This window comes from Maniola hyperantus, chromosome 23, assembly GCF_902806685.2.
Source record: "Maniola hyperantus chromosome 23, iAphHyp1.2, whole genome shotgun sequence".
Classification (NCBI taxonomy): domain Eukaryota; kingdom Metazoa; phylum Arthropoda; class Insecta; order Lepidoptera; family Nymphalidae; genus Maniola; species Maniola hyperantus.
The window spans coordinates 2,503,194-2,511,799 of record NC_048558.1 but is presented as its reverse complement, the minus strand read 5'-3'; the positions used below and the strand labels follow the sequence as shown (position 1 = coordinate 2,511,799).

Here is an 8,606-nt window from a genome sequence, read left to right as displayed (position 1 = left end):
ACTGACTGATCTATCAACGCACAGCTCAAACTACTGGACGGATCGGGCTGAAATTTGGCATGCAGATAGCTATTATGACGTAGGCATCCGCTAAGAAAGGTTTTTTGAATATTCAACCAATAATGGGGTGAAATAGGGGGTTGAAATTTTTATAGTCCACGCGGACGAAGTCGCGAGCATAAGCTAGTTTCTAAATTATTTTGAATAAGTACATACCTACCTTTCAAAAATTGCGGACCGGCAGGAATCAAACCCGCGTGTCTTGGGATCGCGCCCGAAGCTCCGACCACTAAGCTACGGTACGCTTCAGGGTACCGTAGCTTAGGGTGAGATCTATAGAGCGCACTTTGACTTAGTTAGACTAAAGACAGAGTTAAAACGAGACAGAGCTACATCTCTCGCATAAATCTGTCTCGTTTTAACTCAAACTTATGTCTGAGCAAAGTCAAAGTGCGCTCTATAGATTTCAGCTTTAGTGTGTCGGGATATGTATTTAAAATTATTTAGTCACTTAGTTACTAAAAGTACCTTTTGGGATTTATCCAAGTTGGTAGGTAGGTACCTAACTGGATGGATTAAGATTATCATCATCATCATCATCATGATCAACTTACTGCCGGCTTACTACAGAGCACAGGTCTCCTCTCAGAGAAGGGGAATGAGAAGCTGTGATACCCTAGTGGCCTATATTATTATAATAAATAAAACCGGCCAAGTGCGAGCAGGCTCGCGCAATGAGGGTTCCGTACTACAGTCGTATTTTTTCGACGATCACGATAGTTCAAAAACTATGATGCATAAAAATAAATAAAAATCTGTTTTAGAATTTACAGGTGAAGACCTTTCATATGATACCCCACTTGATATAGTCACTCACTTCGAAAGTTGAAAATACTAATTATTAGTTCATGACCACAATTTAATTTTTTTTGTGTGATCTAACCCTAAATTCACGGTTTTCAGATTTTTCCCCAAATGTCAACTATAAGATCTAGGTACCTACCTGCCAAATTTCATGATTCTAGGTCAACGGGAAGTACCCTGTAGGTTTCTTGACAGACAGACGGACAGACGGACAGACAGACAGACAGACAGACAGACAGACAACAAAGTGATCCTATTCGGGTTCCATTTTTCCTTTTGAGGTACGGAACCCTCTAGCTGAGAATCGAATTCTTGGCTCTTGGCATCAATAGGTACATTTTTGAACCATTTCAATGCAAAATCATCATTGATGAAGAGCTTACGTAAAACAGCTCAATAGTTACACAGAATTGAGCTCTATAACTTCCAATTACGATCTATTGGCGGATTCGGCGACTCATCAACCCATAGATATATAAGTGCTATATCAGTGACAGAGAGGACAAATTATAATTTTTAAAAAGTCCCAATTGCCTTCTTTTTTCAATATCATTTAACAACACTAAGCTGATTCATAGCTCCATGTTTCCAGTCATGTAACTGCCCTCGTGAGCAACCTAGGTCTCCTAAACGGTTCTTATTTTTTTGATTAATTATAAGTTTAATGTGATTCTTGGGGAACCCTACTTTATCATAAACTAATGAACCTTTGAATAGCTGCTGATTACTTTTTAAGAACAACATTTATGTAATACTTACTATATACTATATAGTAGGTACAATATTATGATTAATGTCCTGCTTTTCTCTCATGCTGAGTTTGAGCTTGTGCTAGTAACGGGTTTGACAAAAATGAGCCGCGGACTTTTAAATATTCCTCTTCCTGACCATTATTGAAACTTCATAAATGTTGAATAAACAACTGCTGAATAGATAAAATACAATTTCCTTGAAAATATCATTCTGTGCCATTCTAGGCTTTGAAAGATCACACATAGGTAATTATTATCCCAAAAGTGTACCGGTTTCCCTTTATTAATAAAATGCTATCCTTTATAGAAAACTCAGGTGTTAAAGAATTTGCGTGGCCCTAAAGTCCTAACCACAACGTTAGAAGGATTTGAAATGGTGTTGCTGATATGAAAATTAATCATATAGCCGCTCTGTGTTTCAGGTCAATCTCCTCAAATCAAATGAGTACACTACTGTTGGGCTAGGTTAGTTATAAACCATGCACACAATGCACACCGTACAACCAAAGTGTAGATTTTGGAAAATAGCCTCTAAGCAAATGTAGAGAAGTCACAAATTGTCTCTAAAACCAGCGCTAAACTTCTCGCTGGCGCAGCAGTTAGAAATCACCAGGAAAGTGCCAATTCGAATCCTCATTAGAATAGCGTGACTGAAGTAGGGGGTAGTAATGAGTAAAATTAAGTAGGTACCTACCCATTGCGTTAATAAGGCAGGTAAATCTTTATAGGTGGCACCGTAACATTAACTTATAGCAATTTCGATAAAATGGCCGCCTTTATATTATATAATTCGAAGCCCGCCTGGCCATTTTGTATATAATCTTTATGTACACAAAATTCGCGGTATTGATCGCGTGTTGATAACGCCTCAGTTGATATTAATAACAAGCAAATAGTTTATTCTAAACGTCCGCGCAAAATGCACACATAGATGTAGGCTGTAATTTGTAAATTGAATTCCTCGGGCGGTTCTGTAGAGCCCACGCCCGTATATATATGTGAAGTTTTATAATAAACACACAAAATCATTATTTGATGATTCCGAGGTGGACGCGCGAAACCGGGATGGGGCGCCCCCGGGGGGTCAGGTGTCCCCCATCCTCCTCCCGGGGTCGTTGCAGCAGCGATGCAACCTGCCAACATCAGTGTAGCCAGCGAGGCTGATGACGACGCGTGCTTACCACCTACGCAACGCGCAACGACTCAACGCACCAAAAAAAACCTCAAAAAAATTATCAAAAAAATTCAAACGGCCTAAAAACGAAGAAAAAAAATCGAAAATTTAAAATATACCAATCTTTTGGTTTTAACAAAAATTTCGAAAATATTACGCGCATGCGTTAGAGTCATCGCTGCCGCCCGCTGACACATTCAAGAGATAGTTTTATGCAATAGACAATATTCAGTTTTTTCACATAATCATCCTAGATTTTAAGTGATCGATTAACCAATAGTATTCAGCAACACTTGAACTTTTCGCAACAGATCGGAACACCGGTTTAATTTTCTGTAAACTGTAAAATTAGTGTTAAGGCAACTGAGAGGCAGTTCGGCTCGGATTCGTCGTGCTAGGGCTAATGTAACATCGAAACATCTACGACCATCCGGGAGGAACAGCCGAAAACAAACATAAGAAGAAGAAGGAGGAGAAGATCCATGGGAAGGCCACGCAGTAGACAGTGGCACTACAGATGGAAAAACAACTAAGTTAAATGCGCAAGAAGCTGAAGATATCCAAGATTTTATAGCAAAAGGAAATTTAGGATAAACAAATAACAGCCACCGCCATTTGACGATAAAGAAACACGTTTTTTCGCAATAGAACAAGTTTTACGTTTATATCAACCGTTATTACAAGGAAACAATAGAAAAGAGAATTTAAGAATTTAAGTTTTTTGAGTACATTTAAACAACACTGGTTATTTTTGGAACTTTTCGATTGAGTTATATTGAGTTTTATAAGCAGACTCTCCATATATATATATATAGTGAAAGTAATCTAGTGACTCTGGACTTAAACATAAGGCTAAGTGATATTTGAGACTTTTGGCAAATACATTTTGGAAAAGTTTCGACCAATTTCATCTACCGCTCCAGATTATAAGGGAGGTGAAAACAAACAAGCAAAAAAAAACAAAAAACTCGTGCCTTAAATTGGCCTTAAATTAATAGTAAAAAAGGTAAGATAAAATTACGCCAAAAACGTTACAAAAAATCTAAATTTATCAAGTTTACCTACCTGTTGAAATGACTTCTAGATTTCTTTAATAGTACAAAATTAAAAGTAAATTAAAGTTAAGACTTAGTTAAATGTTTTGTTATTTCTATACCTGTAATGTTTTATATGAATATGTATAAAATTTAACGGGCTTAAAAATAAGCAAGGACTATACAATAAACACAGATACTAAATAAGAAAACAATACAAGAGAAGAGAACTTAGAACTCTGAATATCATATAAAAAGGATAGAGGAGAAAATCGACAAATCACAGAATTTGATTTCGAAATCGAATAACAGAACAGACAACCCTTAAATCCAGCAAGACATCAAGCTTCATAAGATTTTACTAAAGGTAAGTACCAAAAATGCATAATTTCAGTCTATAGAGTAAGTAGTATAACGCAAGAGTCCCCACTCTTGCGTTACTCTTGGCATCATAAAATGTTGAATGATGGCATAACAGATTCAAACGTGCTTGATACTACTTACGCTATGGACAAAATTTGCTGTAAAACTTAATTTTCTAAGTCTAAATTATACGTTTTCAGCGTATGCGGCTTAATTTTTATATGTTCGTCCATGTTTGTTACTGCGATCTCCATTTTTAAGCCTCCCATAAATGTTCGGTTCACCATCGTCGCCGAATTGGCTATCTCGCTCGCTCTCATGTGATTCTACTTAAGCGTCACTAACAATTTATTCGTCACGTACATTAAAGAATACATTTACATCGAAATCTTTTTCAGCATCAAATTCATCTTTCACGGAAATCTCACTAGTAAGATCATTAAAAAATGCGTTTTTGTCATCGTTGATAATATGTTTTTATGATCAGCAAAATTTTTAAGGCGTGTCCCAAAGACCGGCGTGTAACGAACGTCGTGAAATTTGTTTTCAAAATAGTGTCTAGCTTTACGTTAGGTGGCACCTCATGCGTATCCGATGCCAAGAATGGCATAGAAACATTCGCCTCTAACTTTCGTTTTCGTCAAGTCAAGTTCAGGTTTTGCCGATGACTCGGGCGGGGTGCACTGCGCATGCCCAAGTCATCGCAGTCATTGCCCAGCCAAATTATTGATTGCGGGTAGTCGGAAAACTGCGGGAGGAAGGGGGAGCGTCATTTACCAATGTGATAGTTTTCACAACGCTCAATTATGTAGGATGGGGGTGGTGGGGGAAAAAATGTATATATCAATATGGCGGATTTCGGCGGATTTTGTATTAAATTCTATCGGCCCCGCCTTCGTGCTCGGAATTTATGGACGAGCTTTAGTGGAACATTGATGGGTTTTCATTAAAACGGTTTTAAATTTTATATGTACGGACATGTACGCGTAGCTTTCCAATTTTAAGCGGACGCTGTAATTGGTTATGCATTAAAATCATTATTTATTTTAATAATGTCTCGCTTATGCATACAACTGTCTACGGCTACTTTATAATCACACACCGCGTCGTTTGCTGGAGTCATTTTGTAATGACTACTACATAAGAAGGGGAATAAAAATTTTCTTTTTTCTTTCTTATAGGTACAGACACGTTGATTTAAAGTAGTATTTTCAAACTTTTCTGGTCTTGAAGAAGGTTGAATTTTAATCGCATTAGCGTTATTGGTTTGACCTTTGGATTTTCGTCTGCTTCTTAACGTTTGAGATGAAACTTCACATTAATTTCATAAAATTATATTATTTTGATAATACCTCGATAATGCATAAGATCTTCTACGGCTACTTTATTAAGGCGCATCGTTTGCTTGGCATTAAAAGAACTGATGAATAATCTTATCTTATGAGTCTTTTTATAATGATCATCTCAAGTAGAAATAGCAGAGGCATCCGCTACTTAGCAAGGAAATGACAAGTTTCAATCAACTAGCTACTTATTATGTTTCTCAACTGAACTGAAGAAATCTTTAAAAAATTCTTTGCGTCTTAAAACAGAACAGCATGAATACCATTATTTACTTAAGGAATAAATATTTTGTAATAAATATTTTGTAAAGCGTTTTTATGTTTTATTAAACTGTACCTCTATAAGAATCTTGTTAGAGGTAGATATTTACCTATGTTGACAACTTAAAAAAAAATTAGCACTTTTTTGCAGTTAGCAGGAGTTAAAACACTTGAATTTATTTCATCATCATCATCATCATCATCACATCGTCTTCCCAGCTCTCACTACTTAGTATCGGTCTACTCTTAGAATGAAGGTTTAGAAGGCTTAGTCCAGCAAGCTGGCCAAGTGCGGATTGATGAGATTCACATATCTTTGAGAACATAACGGGGAAACCTCAGGCATGCAGGTCTCCTCACGATGTTTTACTTCACCGTTAAATCAAGTAATTGATTAAAACGCACATAACTTCAAAAGTTAGAGATACGTGCCCGGAATCGAACCCTGATTTCCAGAATAGGAGGCCGACGTGTCGTTACCACTTTACATAATTACTAGATTATGCCCGCGACTTTGTCCGCGTGGATTTCAAAAATTTCAAACCCTATTTTACCTTCTTAGGGGTTAAATTTTCATAAACACTTCCTTAACGGATGTCTATGGCATAATAGGTAGTTATCTGCATGGCAAATTTCCGTCCAGTAGTTTGAGCTGTACGTTGATTAATCAGTCAGTCACACCTTTTCCTTTTGTACCGATACTAGCTGATCCCCGCGGCTTCGCCCGCGTGGATGTAGGTTTTTAAAAATCCCGTGGGAACTTTTGATTTTCCAGGACAAAAGTAACCTATCTGTAATAGCCCGTCCCCCGTGATGCAAGATATCTCAGTACCAAATTTCGTAAAAACGTTTAAACGCATGATTCTTTAAAAATCCCCATGGTATTACCACTATTTAAGAATGCAATTCCTTACAGCATCAAGGCTGAGGATTTGGGTCCTCGAGTTTAAAAAGGCTTTACTTGGTAGGTACAGCTACAACCTACCTCCAATATCATCGTACTCCGTACTGCGACATAATCGCGTTGCATGCACGGACTGCCGCGGCCGTCTCCATTATTTTAAATTCGTGATATCTCCTAAGATATTATTCTAAATGAAATGATACAAAGAGCAATTTTGGTCTAAATTAAACACTTGAGATGATTTAGATAGAGATTTACGGCGGTTACGCACTCATCCGATCCGAGTCCGTGAAAATACGTTCATTTTTGTTTTGTATGGTAGCTTAAATTACATAAATATGTCGTACATATTTTTATATCCGTATTTTCACGGATTCGGATCGGATGAGTGCGTGATCGCTGTTAATCATCAATCTATGTTGTAAACTTTACACCTACACATGACATTATAAAATGTAAAGGCTATGCAGCAATATATTGGCACAATACTTAGCCAGCTTAGCACCCTAGGTGTTGTGATAGGGTATTAATACACCCACAGCTAGCACCCTGATCTATAGCTAATATTCATATAAATATGTATATAGAATGGTACGTAATAGGTTGTCTCTACCCGCTTCCAACCTACATGATTGGAAGGTTATTACTATAACTATAGTCCTAGATTTTCTTGCGGGAATTCTTTGATTTTTAATACCCACTTATAAAATATATTATATTCTATTCTATACGAAATTATAAATTTTCCAGGAGTCTGATACATCTTTCAGAGTTGATGCAATGTAAAACGTATGTATTTGAACCCGGAACCCCTCGCAGTCACAAAGCCACCGTGAAACCAAGGCGCACGATCGCATCTCTCGATCATTACAAATGCGCAAAACACGATGCGCGCGGCGTAATGTAATAAGACGCATTTTTCTCAAACAAAAACATATGTACTTAATGGTATTAGAAAACTGACGCTATGCCAGTTCAGGGAAGTGACCGATGGGAACTGTGCTCTACCTTATTATTTATTTATCCATATTAATATTATAGCTAATATAAGCTGTGATAATCTAGTTGTTAGGACGTCCGCCCTCTAATCGGAGGTCGGGGGTTTGTTCTCGGGCACGCACCTCTAACTTTTCAGAGTTATGTGCGTTTTCAATAATTAAATATCACTTGCTTTAACGGTGAAGGAAAACACCGTGAGGAAACCTGCATGCCTGAGAGTGTTCCATAATCTTCTCAAAGGTGTGTGAAGTCTCCCATTCCACACTTGGCCAGCATGGTAGACTATGGCCAAAACCCTTCTCGCTCTGAGAGGAGAGCCGTGCTCTGAAGTGAGCCGGCAAGGGGTTGACTATGAAAGAATGAATGATGTACTACATAGAAAAAAATTGTTAACCCGGGTGGCAATGGACAAGGCACATAGTCCAAAAAACGACAAACGGGAAGAACGTTGGGATTTCAGCGTGCTTGAATGCCAACTCCGCATTGCACATCGCAGCGCTGGGAGATCTTCACTGGACACAAAAGGCACATGATCCTATTCTGCAGTGATCAACGCAAGATACCGATGTCCAATAGTGGACGTGGTAGATGATATTTTGTCCGAAACGATTGACGGTTCTTCTTCTTCTTCTTCGCTCTGGGCTGGTTTCCGCACTTAAACGTTTTCGTCTGTTGTGCGTGCATTGCCCCTCCCCGCTGAAATCTTCACTCCAGTCATCCAAGCTCGCTCCAGAAGCCGAGTAGACCGTCCAAGTCGCTAAGAGACGACGGTTTACGACGATAGAAAAAGCAGAAAGAAAGAAAAACGTTTATTTCTTAAATTGTGCCAGACATTACATAATAAATAAAATAAATAAAATCTTTTTATTAAAAGCATCTATGGCTCAATTTGTTAGTAGACAGATTTACTTA

The 8,606-nt window shown here is 37.9% G+C and overlaps 1 protein-coding gene across 1 annotated transcript in view; it reads left to right on the top strand.

Moving 5' to 3' along the window:
* The first annotated feature begins 2,793 nt into the window (after window positions 1-2,793).
* dati (datilografo) overlaps window positions 2,794-8,606 on the top strand; it is a 168,873-nt gene continuing 163,060 nt past the window's right edge. The window contains exon 1 of the mRNA XM_069506543.1: window positions 2,794-4,191. The gene's annotated coding sequence lies outside the window, so the exon portion shown is untranslated. The remainder of the gene's footprint in view (window positions 4,192-8,606) is intronic.